The sequence below is a fragment of the Schistocerca gregaria genome, chromosome X (genome assembly GCF_023897955.1).
Source record: "Schistocerca gregaria isolate iqSchGreg1 chromosome X, iqSchGreg1.2, whole genome shotgun sequence".
In the NCBI taxonomy this organism is placed as follows: Eukaryota; Metazoa; Arthropoda; class Insecta; order Orthoptera; family Acrididae; genus Schistocerca; species Schistocerca gregaria.
The window spans coordinates 640,085,010-640,105,526 of NC_064931.1; the positions used below are offsets into that span (position 1 = coordinate 640,085,010).

At 39.5% G+C, this 20,517-nt stretch overlaps 1 protein-coding gene across 3 annotated transcripts in view; it reads right to left on the reverse strand.

Annotated features, from left to right (window-relative positions):
* LOC126298228 (lysine-specific demethylase 7B-like) overlaps nt 1-20,517 on the reverse strand; it is a 182,137-nt gene that overhangs the window by 60,472 nt on the left and 101,148 nt on the right. The gene's annotated exons all lie outside the window — the stretch shown is intronic.

Genomic DNA, 20,517 nt, shown 5'->3' on the forward strand with positions numbered 1-20,517 from the left:
ACATCCTTTTTCTATATTGAAAAGTGTATACTGATGATGTTCCTGCTTCCATGTTAATCACTGTGCCTTGCGATGTACACTGAGCAAGCACACGAGCGTGGTGGCTTCTGTGCCCACAGAAAATAGATGGTTCTCCAGGGTATGACTGCTCTCTCAAAATGATGACTGACCGGCTGCAATGTGATCTGTCTTGTCACTGTTACAATCCACAACAGTAAATGGTTACTGCTCTTATCCATTTGTTGCTGCCCACTTCAGTTGACTGTGGTGGTTGTGGTGTTTTCCCTGAAATGCGGTACTTGTGGTACATACACGACACGATGTCTCACGAAAACCCCAGAGTCTAAACAACTTCAAAGATGGAGTATCCTAAGTAAAAAGCCCTTATGATCTTGTCCTGTCTATATTAATATAATATAATTTGATGTGCCTGAAGTAAACCTATGTCAAGCTACTCAATTGTTGTGCAATGCAGAATTATATAATGCTATATCATTAGACATGTTATGCAAATGCCTGCCACAATGTACGCAATATGGTTTGATAGTTGATATGTAGACATGAGGTGAATATAATAATTAGATATATCATTCCGCAATAGAACCCAAGTGCTCAAAGTCAAGACAACTGATAATGGCACCTACTTGAGATGGTGAAAGTTTGTACTGTGGGCTTCAAATCAGTGTCACACAAGTAGTGTGCAACTGATAAATGTTCTCTAACTGAAAGCTACCATCACTGTTTTAGAAAAGGAGCAACACAAACAGATAAATTCAGTAAATGAGAAGTCTGGCACCACTAAAATTACACACATGTCCCTCCAGAGGTCTGATGTCACAATGTAAACATAGTTCACACACTGGATTTTTCTCATTTTGAGAGAGCTGAAGAGCAATCTGCTTAATTGTTAAAAAACATTCAATAGCCAAGATCGCATAAAATATATTTTTTTGAAGTTAAGACAAACAGTTTAAACAGACTATGCTGTCATAACTAACGAGGAGGTACTGAATAGAATTGGGGAGAAGAGGAGTTTGTGGCAGAACTTGACTAGAAGAAGGGATTGGTTGGTAGGACATGTTCTGAGGCATCAAGGGATCACCAATTTAGTATTGGAGGGCAGCATGGAGGGTAAAAATCGTAGAGGGAGACCAAGAGATGAATACACTAAGCAGATTCAGAAGGATGTAGGTTGCAGTAGATACTGGGAGATGAAGAAGCTCGCACAGGATAGAGTAGCATGGAGAGCTGTATCAAACTAGTCTCAGGACTGAAGACCACAACAACGACAATAACAACATGCTGTCATCTTCAGATCTTAAAATCTTTTTGTTGTAAAACATGTTCATTTTACATTGACATCACACGTAAGATGTCAAGTGGATAAAAACAGCACAATATGAAAGGTTTGTCATGCCTAAAATGTTTAAAAAACATGAAGCACCTTGTGCAACGTGCTATGTACATACACATATTGTTCACAGTTGTTTGTTGCATCACACAGTACCCAAAATCACAACTATTTACATATGCTGGACATATTCTGAAGTACAAATCCACTTTAAATTACAGTTTTACCTGTTGCTTAAGGTGCTTACATTTTTTAAATATTTTAACAATGACAAACCTATTATAATATGCTATTTTTATCCACCTGACATCTTGTGTGTGATGTCAGTGTAAAATGAACATGTTTTACAACAACAAAATTTTAAGACCTGAAGATGACGGCATAGTCTGTTGAAACCAGTTGCCTTACACACACACACACACACACACGCACAGATATATATATATATATATATATATATATATATATATATATATGCCTCACCTTCAACCCCACTCTGCTGGAAATATCACTTTGCCACGAAGAAAAATAATCCTAATGATCCAACTCCCCAAGACACTATCCAAATTGAACACTGCCTGGAACAGTTCCGTCCTCCATCACAGCGGGACCCACCTCCTCTTCCTCAAAATCACCCTCTCCAAACCTTCCAGGAATTTGTCACTTTCAGCCTTGCCTCTCAATCTTTCTTGAAAAACCTTAATCCTACTTCCAACATGACCACAGCCAAAGCCCAGGCTATCCGTGATCTGAAAGCTGACCGATCCATCATCATTCTTCCAGCTGACAAGGGTTCCACGACCGTGCTACTTGATCGTCGGGAGATCCGTCGGGAGTACGTGGCTGAGGGACTGCGTCAGCTTTCAGACAACTCTACATACAAAGTTTGCCAAGGTAATCCCATTCCTGATGTCCAGCGGAGCTTCAAGGAATCCTCAGAACCTTAGGCCCCCTACAAAACCTTTCACCTGACTCCATCAAACTCCTGACCCCACCGACACCTCGCACTCCTACCTTAAAATTCACAAACCCAAACATCTCGGCCGCCCCACTGTAGCTGGTTACCAAGCCCCCACAGAACGTATCTCTGTCTACGTAGATCAACACCTTCATCCCATAACATGCAGTCTCCCATCCTTCATCAAAGACACCAACCACTTTCTCGAACGCCTGAAATACTTGCCCAGTATGTTACCCCCGGAAACCATCCTCTTAACCATTGATGCCACTTCCCTATACACAAATATCCTGCACGTCCAGGGCCTCGCTGGAATGGAGCACTTCGTTTCATGCCGATCACCTGCCACCCTACCTAAAACCTCTTTCCTAATCACCTTAGCCAGCTTCATCCTGACCCACAACTTCTTCACTTTTGAAGGCCAGACATACCAACAATTAAAGGGAAAAGCCATGGGTACCAGGATGGCCCCCTCGTATGCCAACCTATTTATGGGTTGCTTAGAGGAAGCCTTCCTGGTTACCCAGGCCTGCCAATCCAAAGTTTGGTACAGATTTATTGATGACATCTTCATGATCTGGACTCACAGTGAAGAACAACTCCAGAATTTCCTCTCCAACCTCAACTCCTTTGGTTCCATCAGATTCGCCTGGTCCTACTCCAATTCCCATGCCACTTTCCTTGACGTTGACCTCCATCTGTCCAATGGCCAGCTTCACACATCCGTCCACATCAAACCCACCAACAAGCAACAGTACCTTCATTATGACAGCTGCCACCCATTCCACATCAAACGGTCCCTTCCTTACAGCCTAGGCCTTTGTGGCAAACAAATCTGCTCCAGTCCTGAATCCCTGAACCATTACACCAACAACCTGAAAACAGCTTTTGCATCCCGCAACTACCCTCCCGACCTGGTACAGAAGCAAATAACCAGAGCCACTTCCTCATCCCCTCAAACCCAGAATCTCTCACAGAAGAACCCCAAAAGTGCCCCACTTGTGACTGGATACTTCCCGGGACTGGATCAGACTCTGAATGTGGCTCTCCTGCAGGGATACAACTTCCTAAAATCCTGCCCCGAAATGAGATCCATCCTTCATGAAATCCTCCCCACTCCACCAAGAGTGTCTTTCCGCCGCCCACCTAGCCTTCGTAACCTCTTGGTTCATCCCTATGAAAACCCCAAACCACCTTCCCTACCCTCTGGCTCCTACCCTTGTAACCCCCTCCGGTGTAAAACCTGTCCTATGCACCCTCCCACCACCACCTACTCCAGTCCTGTAACCCGGAAGGTGTACACGATCAAAGGCAGAGCCACGTGTGAAAGCACCCAAGTGATTTACCAACTGACCTGCCTACACTGTGACGCTTTCTATGTGGGAATGACCAGCAACAAACTGTCCATTCGCATGAATGGACACAGGCAGACAGTGTTTGTTGGTAATGAGGATCACCCTGTGGCTAAACATGCCTTGGTGCACGGCCAGCACACCTTGGCACAGTGTTACACCGTCCGGGTTATCTGGATACTTCCCACCAACACCAACCTATCCGAACTCCGGTGATGGGAACTTGCCCTTCAATATATCCTCTCTTCTCGTTATCCACCACGCCTCAATCTCCACTAATTTCAAGTTGCCGCCACTCATACCTCACCTGTCATTCAACATCATCTTTGCCTCTGCACTTCCGCCTCAACTGACATCTCTGCCCAAACTCTTTGCCTTTAAATATGTCTGCTTGTGTCTGTATATGTATGGATGGATATATATGTGTGTGTGTGTGTGTGTGTGTGTGTGTGTGTGTGTGTGTGTGTGTGTGTGTGTGTGCGCGCGTGTGTGGGCGCGCGCGTGTGGGCGCGCGCGTGTGGGCGCGCGCGCGCGCGAGTATATAACTATCCTTTTTTCCCCCCGAGGTAAGTCTTTCCGCTCCCGGGATTGGAATGACTCCTTACCCTCTCCCTTAAAACCCACATCCTTTCATCTTTCCTTTTCCTTCCCTATTCCCGACGAAGCAACCGCCGGTTGCGAAAGCTCAAAATTTTGTGTATGTGTTTGTGTGTTATTTTATCGTGCCTGTCTACCGGCGCTTTCCTGCTTGGTAAGTCTTGGAATCCGTGTTTTTAATATATATATATATATATATATATATATATATATATATATATATATAATAGAAAGAAACTTCCACATGGGAAAAATATATTAAAAACAAAGATTCCAAGACTTACCAAGCGGGAAAGCGCCGGTAGACAGGCACAATACAATAACACACAAACACACACACAAAATTTCGAGCTTTCGCAACCGCGGGTTGCTTCGTCAGGAAAGAAGGAAGGAGAAGGAAAGATGAAAGGATGTGGGTTTTAAGGGAGAGGGTAAGGAGTCATTCCAATCCCGGGAGCGGAAAGACTTATCTTAGGGGGGGAAAAAAGGATAGGTATATACTCGCGCGCACACGCACGCACGCACGCACGCACGCACACACACACACACACACACACACACACACACACACAGTATATGTATGGATGGATATGTGTGTGTACGATTGACACTTTTATTTTACCGATAGCACGCGTGCGCGGAGAGAGAGAGAGAGAGAGAGAGAGAGAGAGAGAGAGAGAGAGAGAGAGAGAAAATTAATTTTAAAATATTTTGCTTTCAATTATTGTTTTACATTAATGTTTGACTCTTTGTAACATTTCAGACCGAACCTATGGCACATGTAAGACTGATAATTCATACAGTATCAAAATCACCATTTTAAACAACATTCAACTGAATATTGTGCCACTGGTGCATTGTTTTTCTTTGCTAACAAAGATCTCAATTATTTTTAGCATGGTAATTCTTACACACTGCACAAGAACAGCCACTTAATATAAAAACACACTATTACCACACCCTTCCTTGATAACAAATAGATATACTTTCGATTTCCCATGCATACTACCTATTAAATAACTGGCTGCTCCTGTAAGCTCTCTGCTGCAAAAAGATTTTACATAAAAATGTGGGTATATAGCCAAATAAGGTTGGCAAGATGTTTATAAATCATTGATTACTTGGTCTCCACGTGTCTGAAAATTTCTGCACAAGTAAAACAAAAGAAGTGAAACGTGTGAAAATGATTAAATCAGAAAAATTACCCAGAGTGCATCCAATTGTTTTCAACACAAACAAAATAAGCTCATCCCATCATTTCTTTGGGGAATTTGCACTACTGTGTGTTAGTGGAACTCAAATTTATATGTAAAAGGGAATACTTTGAGTGACATCAGTTTTGAGTGGTTAGAAACAGGACTCCTCTTTGTTGTTTCATATGTTCAACATACACAATTTTTATGTAAGTACAATAATGTACAACATGCAGTTTCTCTGTCTCCCACACATGCTTGGTGGTATAATATGGTCTCTATGAAGTAGTTCACGAACACTACTGGAAACTGAATCCAAGACCTGTGCAGAGGACTTGAGGAGTCCTTGCTGGTGGCTGGTAGGCTACAATTTATCTCCTTAATCCACCTCCTGAGGTATGTTCTGTTGGATTAAGATCTGGAGACATTGCAGGCCAGTCTATGCAATAAATTGACAAGAAATTCATCCAAAAGAGCAGTATCATCATTATTATCCACGAATTATCATATATGAAAATGAAGTGTGGCTGAATCACACCTCTGACTAGTCATACAAGTGGTTGCAGTATTTTATCAACCTATTGATGTTATGATCTTCAGTCCAGAGACTAGTTTCATGCAGCTCTCCATGCTACTCTATTCTGTGCAAGCTGCTTCATCTCCAAGTAACAACCACAAACTACATCCTTCTGAATCGGCTTAGTGTATTCATCAGTTGGTCCATCTCTATGATTCTTACCCTCCCTGCTGCCCTCCAGTACTAAATTGGTGATCCATTGATGGCTCAGAACATGTCCTTCCAACTGATCCCTTCTTCTAGTCAAGTTGTGCCACTAATTCCTCTTTTCCCCAATTCTATTCAATAACTCCTCATTAGTTATATGATCTACCCCTCTGATCTTCAGCATTCTTCTGTAGCACCACATTTTGAAAGCTTCTACTCTCTTCTTGTCTCAACTGTTTATTGTCCATGTCTCTCCCTTCCATACATGGCTACACTTCATACAAATACTTTCAGAAAAGATTTCATGACACTTAAATCTATACTTAATGTTAACAAATTTCTCTTCTTCAGAAACGCTTTCCTTGCCATTTCGTCTACATTTTATATCCTCTCTAATTCGTCCATCATCAGTTATTTTGCTCCCCAAATAGCAAAACTCACCTACTACTTAAAGTGTTTCATTTCCTAATCTAATTCCCTGAGCAAAACCCGATTTAATTCGACTACATTCCATTATCCTTGTTGTGCTTTTGTTGATGTTCATCTTATATCCTCCTTTCAAGACACCGTCCATTCTATTCAACTGCTGTTCCAGGTCCTATGCTGTCTCTTACAGAATTACAATGTCATCCGTAAATCTCAAAGTTTTTATTTCTTCTCCATGGATTTTAATACCTACTCCAAATTTTTCTTTTGTTTTCTTTACTGCTTGCTCAATATACAGACTGAATAACACCAGGGATAGACCACAACCCTGTCTCACTCCCGTCTCAACCACTGCTTCCCTTTCATCTGGAATACAAACAAACTGTAAATAGCCTTTCGCTCCCAGTATTTGACTCCTGCAACCTTCAGAATTTGAAACAGAGAATTCCCGTCAACATTGTCAAAAACTTTCTGTAAGTCTACAAATGCTAGAAACATGTGTTTGCCTTTCCTTAATCTGTCTTCTAAGATAAGTTGTAGGGTCAGTATTGCATCATGCATTACAACATTTCTATGGAATCCAAACCGATCTTCCCAGAGGTCAGCTTCTATCAGTTTTTCCATTAATCTGTAAAGAATTTGTGTTAGTATTTTGCAGCCGTGACTTATTAAACTGATAGTTCGGTAATTTTCACAACTGTCTACACTTGCTTTCTTTGGCATTGAAATTATTATATTGTTCTTGAAGTCTTAGGATATTTTGCCTGCCTCGTACATCTTGCTCACCAGATGGTACAGTTTTGTCAGGGCTGGCTCTCCCAAGGCTATGAGTAGTTCCAATGGAATGTTGTCTACTCCCGGGGCCTTGTTTTGACTTGCTCTGTCAAATTCTTCATGCAGTATCATATCTCCCATTTCATCTTCATCTACGTCCTCTTCCATTTCCATAATATCGCCCTCAAGTATATTGCCCTTTTATAGACCTATATACTCCTTGCACCTTTCTGCTTTCCCTTCTTTGCTTAGAACTGCTTTCCCATCTGAGCTCTTGATATTTTTCTTTAATTTTCCTGTAGGCAGTATCTATCTTACCCCTAGTGGTGTATGCCTCTACATCTTTACATTTGTCCTCTAGCCATCCCTGATTAGCCGTTACGCACTTCCAGTCAATCTCATTTTTGAGACGTTTGTATTCCTTTTTGCCTGCTTCATTTACTGTATTTTTGTATTTTCTCCTTTCATCAATTAAATTCAATATCTCTTCTGTTAGCCAAGGACTTCTACTACCCCTCGTCTTTTCACCTACTTGATCCTCTGTGGCCTTCAATTTTTCATCTCTCAAAGGTACCCATTTTTCTTCTACTATATTTCTTTCCCCCATTCTTGTTGATCGTTCCCTAATGCTCTCTCTGAAATACCCTACAACCGCTGGTTCTTTCAGTTTATCCAAGTCCCATCTTCTTAAATTCCTACCTTTTCCAGTTTCTTCAGTCTAATAACCAATAAATTGTGCTCTAAGTCCATATCTGCCCCTGGAAATATCTTACAATTTAAAACCTGGTTCCTGAATCTCTGTCTTATCATTATGTAATCTATCTGAAACCTTCCAGTGTCTCTAGGCCTCTTCCATGTATACAGCCTTCTTTCATGATTCTTAAACCAAGTGCTAGCTATGATTGCATTATGCTCTGCGCAAAATTCTACCAGGCAGCTTCCCTTTTCATACCTTACACCTACTACTTTTCCTTCTCTTCCTTTTCCTACTATCGAATTACTGTCCCCCATGAGTATTAAATTTTCGTTTCCCTTCACTATCTGAATAGTTTCTTTTCTCTCATCATACATTTCTTCAATCTCTTCGTCATTTGGGGAGCTAGTTGACATACAAACTTGTACTACTGCGGTAGGTGTGGGCTTTGTGTCTATCTTGGCTACAATAATGCATGCACTATGCTGTTTGTAGTAGCTTATCCACACTCCTATTTTTTTTTTTTTTTTTTAAATTCATTATTAAACATACTCCTGCATTACCCCCATTTGATTTTGTATGTTTTACTCTGTATTCACCTGACCATAAGTCTTGTTCCTGCTGCCACCGAACTTCACTAATTCCCACTATATCTAACTTTAACCTATCCATTTCCCTTTTTAAATTTTCTAACCTACTTGCCCGATTAAGGGATCTGACATTCCACACTCCGATCCATAGAACGCCAGTTTTGTTTCTCCTGATAACAATGTCTTCCTAGTAGGCCCCACCTGGAGATCTGAATGGGGGACCATTTTACCTCCGGAATATTTTATCCAGGAGGACGCAATCATTATTTAACAATACTGTAAAGCTGGATGCCCTCGGGAAAAATTATGGCTGTAGTTTCCTCTCCTTTCAGCCGTTAGCAGTACCAACACAGCAAAGCCGTTTTAACGTTACACGGCCAATCAGTCAATCATCCAGACTGTTGCCCCTGCAACTACTGAAAAGGCTGCTGCTCCTGTTCAGGAACCACACGTTTGTCTGGCCTCTCAACATATACCCCTCCGTTGTGGTTGCACATACAGTACGGCTATCTGTATCACTGAGGCATGCAAGCCTCCCCACCAATGGCAAGGTCCATGGTTCATGGGGAGGGGAGGGGAGGGGGGGGGGGGCTGTTATCAACCCATGAGTATTTAAAAAATCCCTTATCGTCAATGAATATGTGTATCTCTAGCCATCTATCCGACACAATGTCTACACACAATATCCATGCTGTTGAGTTGATGCCACGTGGCCACCAAATCTTAATTGTCAAATTCAAGGTTTTTTCCAGGTTTTCACATAACTTATTTTTACTCAATGGAGTTAGCAAACATACGATGCAGCAAAGAACCACTTACATATTTTTAAAATATGGTGTGTATCAAAAAGAATCATCCGATTTGGCGCATCTATATTTATGAAACTAATACACATATACACTGAATTTTGTTTTTTGATAAATGGGAAACTCAAAGTTCTTTTTTTTTTCATAACTTTTCATAGGTGTTCAATATGACCCCCCCCCCCCCCACCTCCTCGAGATACACGGCTTATGGCAATGCGGTATTCGAACTGTTCTCACACTGCAGTGAGCATGTCTTGAGTTACAGCTTCCACAGCTGCTGTTATGCAATGTCTCAGTTCATTGTTGTTGGTAATGGAGGGACATAAACAGGGTCTTTTATAAACCTGCACAAGAAATATAGTCAGGTCCAGTGACCTTTGAGTCCAATAATGTAAGGCTGAATTATTTGGTCCAGTGTGACCAATCCATCGTTTAGTTTGTCTCCTTCATGGAGAGCTTGTAGTAGTTGAATTTTGAATGGTTTCACACGAAAACGTTGGTGCAACACGTGTGAGACAGACATCAGGGGCACGTTGAGCTGCATGGCGAACGGAGTTCTACAGACTTCTTGTGATACTATAGCAGATATATTCGACATCTGTGTCAGACACTCGGGGGGGGGGGGGTGGGGGGGGGGGGGGGGGGCAGCTCGACAATTTGCCTTTACACAAACAACCTGTTCTTGGAATTGTTCATGCCATCATCTAATGCTCTTTGCTGTAAGAGAATCCACACCATATGTAGTACAAAAGCCACACTGAACAGTTACTACTGACCCACACTGCGTAAAACGTGGAACACAAAACACTTTGTCATCCCGACATCACTTTTACTGGAAGTGAAGTGGGCACATACTGTTACTAGCTAGAGGGAACCATGTAAAACTCGAAAGTTTGCTCTTTCCAACAGTACCTATCTCAAGTAACATAATAGTTATGATTTTTTTTAATCGAATGATTCTTTTTGATACACCTGTATATGTCATCCAAATTGAACCATGACAAGTTAAGATAAACACCACGTACACTGTAATAGACTAAGTCAAGTTTGAGCAGTTGGAGGATACTGCATGTCATAATGAGACACGGTTTGCATTTAAATTGTATTTGTTTATCCAATGCGGTCTGTTCATTTAAACTAGACTCCTTATGAGCAATCGATGGTTTAAACAGTCAGTGTGTGACAGAGGTGACAAAGGGCAGACACATTAAAATACACAGTCAATGACTGTACAACACTGCAGTTCATATCAAAAGAAAACGTGAAGTTTCATTTAGAACCTTTCTTGTTTAAGTTTTTTATAGCAATAGCAACCTAAAATGGGTTTGTTAACCCAAAGAATGTCCTTGCATGATTATGTAACCAAGACTTCACAACAAATCATATTTTACGTGTATGGCATTTTTCAATCTGTCTATACAGCTACACTATGTAACAGAAGTGACAGAATAGTGTATGGGATAGTTTTGAGTAAATGTGGCAAGCCATCAACAACTACATGAGATATAAGTTTGAATGTTTGTCAAGTCTACTGAGATAAGCATTCAAGTGATGTGTGATGGGCACAACATAATGCTGCATATCCTCACCTCTCTGCGTAGCTACCATACATGTTTGACTTTGACTGGCCCTACTCTAGTGCCCCCCCCCCCCCCCCCCCCCCACACACACACACACACACACACAGACAGACAGACAGACAGAGAGAGAGAGAGAGAGAGAGAGAGAGAGAGAGAGAGAGGATATTTATTTCCAAAATAAAATTTTGAAACCCACTGTATTTTGCATGATTGACTGTACTTTCAAGAACTGAATAGTCATTTTTCTGTTTCAGTTTTCCATTTATATTTATCCCAATGATGGATTTCAATTTCCACATCATTAAAACATCAGTATAGCCAAACAAAACTCTAGTAACAGATCAATGAATGTTAATGCCTCTATGTGTGTAATTAAATAAGCCTAATGGAAAATGTTATGAAGGTACAGTTCTGGAACTTGGAGGAGATGAAATGCGACATGGGAAATAATTTCAGGAACAATGCATGTGTAGCATTGATACTCACAGCATCATCCGGCAGTAACATATTAGTTATATGCTTAATAGTGCATTTTAAATGAAAACATCATTTTGTTCTAATTGAGATCCTTCATTTTTTTATTCTTGCAGTTCTAAGAAAGATACCAAAATATACACAGATAATCCTCAAACCGGATAACTGCAAGTTTGCTATACTGGTGTAACTTGATTTATATTATGATAATGATGTATTATGTAGCAATGAATTAAAATTTGTACCATCACCAGTATAAATTGTAATTCATTGCTTCAGCCTACATCATTAACATATGTCTCAGGAACATCAATGATTCATCTATATTATTTTCCTTTTTTCAACAATATTTTACAAAATCACGGAAGACAGGTATACACCATTTACAGGTCTATTTGTGAAATAAATTAAACCTACCTATATTTCATGAACATTCACAAATTCTGCTTTTGGTACTTTAAGTAACATTTCACCAAACAAATAACTTGGAACATTCATAAAGTAGTATAGTTCATATTGCATTATGAACAACATGATCAAAAACCACAGCTGCTAACTTTCAGAAGATGGTGTTAGTAATCACGTGGCAAATATGGAGGCAGGTCCAGGGGGCCTTGGCCAGAAAATTTTACAAATTGGAAGGCTGATTTAGGGCTTTAAATTCTACATTTCAGACAGTTTCTGAACCACAATAAAGATTTTCTAGGAATAAAAAATGTAAATGGAAAAATTGTAAATAGGGCAAGAAATAAGTAAATGGGGCAAGAAATATGTAAATGGGGCAAGGAATATGTAAATGGGGAAAAAATGTAAGTGGGGGAAAAAACCAAGCATATTTTTAGTAAGTCATCATCTAGTGCAAATTCTTCTTTGATGTGGTGACATCAATCAGTTGATGAAAAGACTTCTGACATATTCACAAAATTGAAGTACGATTTTTCGAACCTGGTACAATAAATGTAGCTTCTAGTGTCTAAATCAATGACAGTATCTTCACCCCCTTCCTAATAAACTTCAGTCCCAGCAGGCAAGCAGAAGCAGATGCTACAGAAGGTTTGATAAATCTCGCAACAAAATTTGTAAATAAGATATTTACTATGCTGTGAAGTATCTGAATTACTGGCTCTTTTTTTCTGTAGGAATGCATTTGGTTATGTAAACAATAATAGTATTCCGCAAAAAAAAAAAAACACACAGAAGAAGAAAGTTAGATTTAGTTTGGTAACTGGGCTATTTAGAGTTGGTGTACTTTACTTAACCCTTTGAGTGCTGCACCTGTGCGTGTGGCTGTTCGTGTCAAGCCAGCCCTTGGGGCCACCTAATATGTGTACCTGGGCTGGCTGCCACTTCCGCACACTACTGTGTGTGCCTGCACTCTCCGCTTGGCCGTCCTCGCCCTGGCCTGAGTATTTCTGGAACCACAGCAATCGTGACAGTCTGGCAATCAGTGTGATCGCTGACGTTACGAAAAACACAGGATATATGGATACTTATTCCATAGCTTTGAATCTGGAGATGAATTGCTTGACAGACCTAATGTACACAAACTGCTTACGCTGATAACATGTAACTCCTCATCAAAGGCTTTCTTTCATTTGCAATTAGTTCTTGAGAATCTTCATAAGGTCTCAGTATACATCTGTGTTTAATTTGGCATACTGATAATTAATTATCAGATTTTTGTATGCAACTTATGTTGTAAACGCTGTAGAATCTGTAATGAGCAAATGTTGATGTTCTTCTGCACTAGTGAAATAATTTGCCCGCAAACAACCTTCGAGGGAAGCATCTGGATGCCGAGACACACTTTTGAAGCTAATCACTTATTTTGAGAGCATTAACCCAATAAATTATTGCCAAGGAAACTTCAAAATCAAAAATTCAACATTTCTGAATTCTTTTTATATGGGATGCAATTGTTATTGTACAGTGGAAACAAACAATGATTTATAACTTTTGTTTAAGAGTTAGATAAGGAAATACTCAAGTTTCTAAACTACCTAATTAAACGTCACCTTTAAATCCTAATGACCTTTTGTGCTTCAGAAAAAGGTGTGCAACTGACCAACGAGTGCCAATATGTCTTTTCCAAGTGTAGGCCTAGAATTTTTTCACAAATCCAGTGTCCTGGAAAAATAGGACAGCAATCCATTACTGAATATTACTACAAAATTGTAGCCTGAGTTGTGGTAAACGATATTTATTTAAGAGGTAACTAGTTTCAGGCAAAGCCCATTTTCAAACAACCATGTCAAAAAGGAATGTGACAAGTACATTACAGCTGCTAATAAAACCACAGAACATCGATACCTATCCATCTTCTATGGTTTTATTAACAGCTAAATCTTTTACCGCAACCCAGGCTACAATTATGTAGTAATAATAATGCTAGAATTTTTTGTTTAATTAATGATATTTGCACTGAGATTAAGGTTTACCTTCTACCAAGAAGTTATGGAAGAATCCATAAATTTGAACTAAGTTATTATTTTTGCACCTTCTGTACGAACATTTGAAGCATCCAGTCTGTTTTTGTCAGCACAGGCTGGATGGTTCCACATGTTCATACATAAGGTGTTTGTCAGCAAAGTAATTTATCTGGAGAGGCTCTTAAAGCTCAGATAATTTGGTGATTTTTTGTTTTGCACAGTTATATTTCCCATCCTTATTTCTCATCCGAGCTTTGGACTGGCAATGACGAAGTTAAAAAAAATTAATTTTTGTAATTTTTTTTATTTTTAAGTAATTTTTTTCAGAAGTAAGGGCTCCATTTCATCTTCCATCTGTAGCAACTTGGCTAAAAGTTCTTCTTTGTGTGGTATGTTTCAAAACATTGGTCAATGCACAAAGGTAAATTGCGTGTTTTGCATTCATATTTTGTTTCTCGATGCACATTCTGTTTTGAGCAGACTGCAAATCTATGCTATAGTCCGCGTTTCTTGGACCGGTCACTTGGAATGACATGTAGAAAGTGCCTACCAGTAAAGCGAAGAAGATTCTCATCATCAGAGTGTCTTCCTTTCCTATCTCTCTTCCGTTCTGTAGCAAATTTTTCCACACGTTCTTGTACCAGAGATAAATGAAAATCTGCTAATGATATTTTGCTCCCTGTCACTGATCTGTGAAAAGTGTAACCATTCAAAACACAAAGGTCCACAACATGGTGGTGGTGGTGGTGGTGGTGGTGGTGGTGGTTGGGGGGGGGGATAGTGTTGCAGGTAGTCAGCATGAACACTTCTCTCTTGTCACACCACTTGATAGCAAGCATTGTGTCAGTTGACATAAACTCAACTTCTCCTCGTTTCAGTTTCTTTTGTAGCTTCAGAAAGTTGCACCTGTTCCTACGTACAGTACCGCATGCTGCTGTTCTCTGGTTGTGAAGCCAGAGGAACAAAGGCTGGACTTGTATACCAATTGTCGACATGCAGGGTATGTCCACATTCAAGGTATGGCTTCATTAGTGTTGTCACATCATCACCAGATTTCCCCATATTATGAACTTCAACTTCTGTTGTTGTGCCTGTGTATACAATGAAATCCAAGATGTATCCAGTTTTACAGTCGCACAACATGAATGTTTTGATTCAAAATCTACTTCGTTTCAAAGGAATGTATTGTTTAAAAGATAAGCAACCTTTGAAAAATAATAGGCTTTCATTGACACAGAGTTTTCTGCATGGATTAAATGCACTGCAGAATGCCACATGAACTGTATCAATTATTTTCCTAATTTTAAACAAACCGTCATCTCTACGATTGGCCGAGATGTCACTAAAGTGCAACATTCTCAAAAGTAACATAAAACGGTCACGGGATGTAACTTCGCCAAAACTTGAAGTACTCAGAAGTACATCTCTGGAGCAATATTTCTTTGTTCTCAACTTTTTAACACGAGCCATGAGAAGCCAAATACCAGTGAAGCTATACATTTCCTCAAAACCTGTGTCTTTCCAGGTGGATAGTCGAGAATGAACTAATTCCGATGTATTTGCCTTTGTGAAAGTGAAAATTTGGTTCATTTCAAGTGCCATAAATTGCAACAGATCTTCTGACAGAAATAGCATGAAAAAGGATAGAACATTTGAATCAGGCACTACTTGGCAATTATGTCCTGAAGATGAGTCATCAAATGCATGAAGTGCTGGACTGAAATCATGATTTTTCCAGTCAAATTTCTCATTCTCACTATGGCGTGGCCTCTTACGGATCAATTCAACTTCACTTTCAGAATCTGAAGAACTACTGTCTTGGTTAGCTTTACTAGGTGAAGCATGTGGAGGTGTATTACTACGAGATTCTTCAGATGAATCTTCGTCACTACATTCAATGAAGATGCCACACTCACTGTCACTGTCACTCCTTGTCAGTATCTCCACTACCTCTTCGTCAGTGCAACAAGAACGATGTGCCATTTGTCTGTGGAATTCAAAAGTGACAGAACTCTAAAAATCCTGATGAAATGATAGATAGCTGAACGACACCACACAAGCAGAATGCAGAAGATCACATGAACCAGTTAGCACAAATGTAGAACAGCAACTGCGAAATCCGTAGCAGAGCGTTTCCCAGATAGCAAGGACAGCAGCACAGAACAATAAATAGGGTACATCCATCCCAGGGAGTGCACAGAACAAAAGAACTTGTGACGGGCCACCATGCAGCCCGAAGCAGCTATTGACGTCCGCAGACCTACAGGCAGTGGAACCAGATGCGGTATAAGCCGTCATTAGGACTCAAGTACTGGCCACGCCGCGCGGTGAATGCCGTCTGCAGGGCCCACGGGAAAGCCCACTTCTGCGGCAAACAATGTCTGCAGTCCCCACGGCAAGATGGAGGGCTGCGGCAAACAACGTCTGCAGTACTCAAAGGGTTAAGTGAGAGTTATTATAGTTTTTAAGTTACTCATTGAAAAATTTTTGCCAGAGGTTTCCACTTTTCAATTATTCCTTATATAGTTTGGAGCTAAGGAAGCCATCTTGTATGAACATACTTCACTATTTTGTATGGTTTAGTGCCATATATATTTTAGCACACTTTAACATTAGTGTCTTTCTTAACTTTTTTGCACACAGTAGTGAAAATGCATTACAAATTATTCAGTACGAAAATATTCCAGGATTTTCACACCTGTTTGTGAAGATAAATGAAGTCAGTGGCAGGAATTAGTTTGTATCTTATGCATGGTTGAACTTTCTTCAAGAAAGCAACTCCTACTCCTACATATTTATCCCTCTATTGTATCTGCATTGTCACATACGGATAATGTGCAATTTTTCCAGGTTATTCCTTTTCTCAGCAGCTATTCACTTAAGACATTAAAGATGTCATCTGCTTAGAAAAACTGCAACAGCTTACAGCAGTGGACAAGGAAAAAAATTTTTTTCTGGTTTCCCCAGTTGAAAATACACTTTTTCCGTGTTAAATGGCAGTATACGTTTCTCGGCACTGTAAAATTTGCCAATCCTTAGAATGTTTATGGTTTTCTACACAAATGTAGAATTTGCCGGTACTTTAGAAAATGAAACCCAGGGGGAAAAAAAAGAACACATTTTGTAAAGATCTTTGATGTGCAGCAACATGTACGCTGCAATTCTTCGTTTTACGGAGGTTTAAATTCGAATTCCACCAAACACTGCATGTTACTTTCTGAAGCAATGAAATCGAGATTGTGACGCACTTTTGTAAGCCAGTCATAGCTCATGTCACGTGATCTCGGCAGCTGACGACAGCACAGGATATGTAGTGCAGTCAACCAATAGCAAGATCACTCTTAAATAGCGCGAACACACAGAAAGAAAAGTTAATGGTTTAAATTAATATACACAGTTTTGCTAGAAGAAAAACAAAGCTTTCACAAATAACATTGGTCTCTAAGATTAATAAGCTGCAAGAGAAGCTAAACTTCCACATATAATGCTGATCATTTTGCGCGTGTTATACTTAGATCCATCACACAAATGTGCCAGTAAAATTTTTAATAATGACGTAAATGTCTGATTTTCTGGGTTCTAAATTCTTCTAGATGGTCATTCTCAAAGACTTGATTTTTAAATGAGAGTCAAACGCTCTGTGATTTAAGAAATTCATCATACATTCTCGCACATAGTTCATCTTGTGTAATAGGAAATTTACTTTGCACAGGTGCGATGACGCAGGAAGCCCGAATGTTCGTACGTGTAAAACATTAAAAGATCTTGCATTATGTCATAAAAGAAACAAGACACCAAAGAATACTTCAGGAGCATCGGAATTTCGTGAACTATACTAAAATGCATAATTCGGCTTAAAGTGCACAACCATATGTCCGGATTCGGATGTAAATTTTCTTCAGTACCAGTACTGTATTATCTCATGTTTGGTCCTTTATTATGGCATAATGCCATACGAGCTAGAAGATGGAAAACACGCACTTGAAATGCAGCGAACAGTTGAAACTAGCCAACAGTGTGAAATTAAACACTTCGTTTCAAATAAATTGACTGCCTCAGCGTAAAATATTAATAAAAGCCAAATCTCTTTAGCAAACCGACAAAAATAACTTCATTGTTCTGTAAGGTGATTAATGCTTGACTGTCAGAAAGGTGGAAATATAACCTGAAACTAACATCATATTTTAGCCTTCCGTAATTATGCGAACGTTGTTTTAATTCATTTGGTAGCTCTCGGCCACAGAAATCCATTTTGTTTTCATTTAATGTGAAAGCAACAAATGAAAAGGAAACAGCAAAATCACTAAACGTAAACACAGGTCATGTGGAGGCTACCCACCTACCCACTACAACTCAGACTGCTCTGTGCATCAGCCCTGGATCTACGATATTTCCGAACTGGAGCAATTTAGATAGTGGCGCCCAGCCACAGATCTGTAGCTAGAAGTGGGAGAAGGTACTACTCATAGGCGACTCGAATGCGCATGCACAAGAGCTTGCCTGCAACTGCTCAAATGAATCAAATGCAAACAGCTGTCATGTCACGTTCATCAGAGGCAATTTGTTGTTAGGAAGCACTGCATATTCTTCCTAAAGCCTTTGACACACTTTGGTTGGCAAACGCTTGTATGAGCATTGTGTTTTGTTGTTGTATATGGTGCATTTCCTTTGCGACTTAAGTTTTATTTTATTTATTTTTTCCTCTAGTTCATGTTTTTTTGCTGCAGCATTATTCTGCAGAAGCGGGATACACTAATATCCTTCGTTAGAGTATTGGTTCTTAGCAGTCAAAATCACAAAAATTTAACTGGTAACTAAAACAAGGAAAAGTTCCCGGAATTCTAAAAAATTCCAGGATTTTTCCTGGTTTTCTCCTGGATGAAAAAATTCCCAGTTTTTCCCGGATCTCCTGGGCGTCACGGGTCGTATACACCCTGTTACAGGGAAAAGCCTTGAACCTTATGACATCACTTGGTTCAAAAACAGTTTTATTTCTATTCTATAAGCTGTCATGGGCAGAACAAAAAATGTTCGTTGCCACTCAACATAACCTATCTTAGTAAACTGTGGTAACGAAATTATTCATAGACAGGTTTACTCAGTACTCAGGAAGGAAATCATTATGTACATTTGACAAGTAGTAGCATATGATCAGTGAAATGTAAACAGTATGTTTCCTATTTTGTTTTTAAACATTAAATTATAAAGCGTGTATTTCCATAATTTTTAGTAACTTCCCATAACTCTGTAATTAAGGTAACAAATCCATAAGAATTACAGGCAATCTATAATAACTGGCAGCCATGAAAAATCAACAAAAATATTTACAAGAAACCTACTTTCTCAAATGTTCAGTTCATAATTGTAGCTGCAACAGCCAACATTTTTGTTTTCTTATATTCTAACTTGTTAATTTCACACTGCATTATTTTTCCGGAAACTTCTGGTTATTGTTGTTTGACAATTTCACTTAGTCATTTCTTTTTATCGTTTTTATACAAGGAACTTGCATTATACATAGACAGAATTAAACTTCTGTCAATTTCAAAATTGTCAACACCATCTACATCACTGATCATAGCATAAATAGGTCTTTGAGCATCAAGACTTTTTTTGTCTTCAATCGTCATATGATCAATAGACATGTGTCTGAAGTGGTGTAAGCAGGACACATGCTGTCTGGCATACAGGTTCATTGCCTACGCCCTGAACAGTTTATCACAAAGCTACAACTCTTAGGGCAACAGTACAGCTTACTACGGACTTTTTCGGTCACTTATGACCACATATTGACACAGTTGTGGAGTGGTTAGTTTCAGTCAACCTAACACTGGCCACTAACATCATCAACATTATGTTAAACCAAAATCTTCCGTCCTTCTTACTAACAATCGAAGTTTTCCATGACTCTGAATTACACTAAAGCTACGAAGTGACACCGAGTGGCATTTTCAAAACTGCTGAGACTGTGACTTGTGTCTAGTCTAAAGTAACAAAATGATCCTACTCAGCAAAACATTGTCAAAATAGTGGCTTCTAGAAATGAAAGGAAGTAATATTAGTGTAGAAAATCACACTGGCAATGAAATGATTAGGAGTTTATTAATCAGTCAATGTTTTTCACAATATCACTTCACTGAGATTAGGAAAGTATGGCTAGGGTAAGTGGCAGGTTAGGTCTGGGAATTGCTCCGCAGTTGATCCAACACCATTTTCTGTCACTTATTGCTTCTTCCATCTTTGGCAATGAAGTAGGAAATGTCAAGTTACACCATGGTTCAGAGTCCATGTCAAATTGTAGGTGTCTCTCTCCGACTCAACAATTCAGTTCTAAAGTCAAAGGAAGGTACTGGTATATGATCACCAAGAGGAGTACTGCAGTATTCAAAACGACCTCTAGCTGGGTAAACTTCTACAGATATGTTATCTAACAGTTTTTTGATTTCCCACACAATTCTGGCAGAAAAATCAATAGCAGAACCCAGGTTATAAGTGATGTGCTCAAATTAAAGTTCCGCCATTTCCAACTTTTACTAAAAACTATTTCTATGCTGTAATGGTCTCTGTTT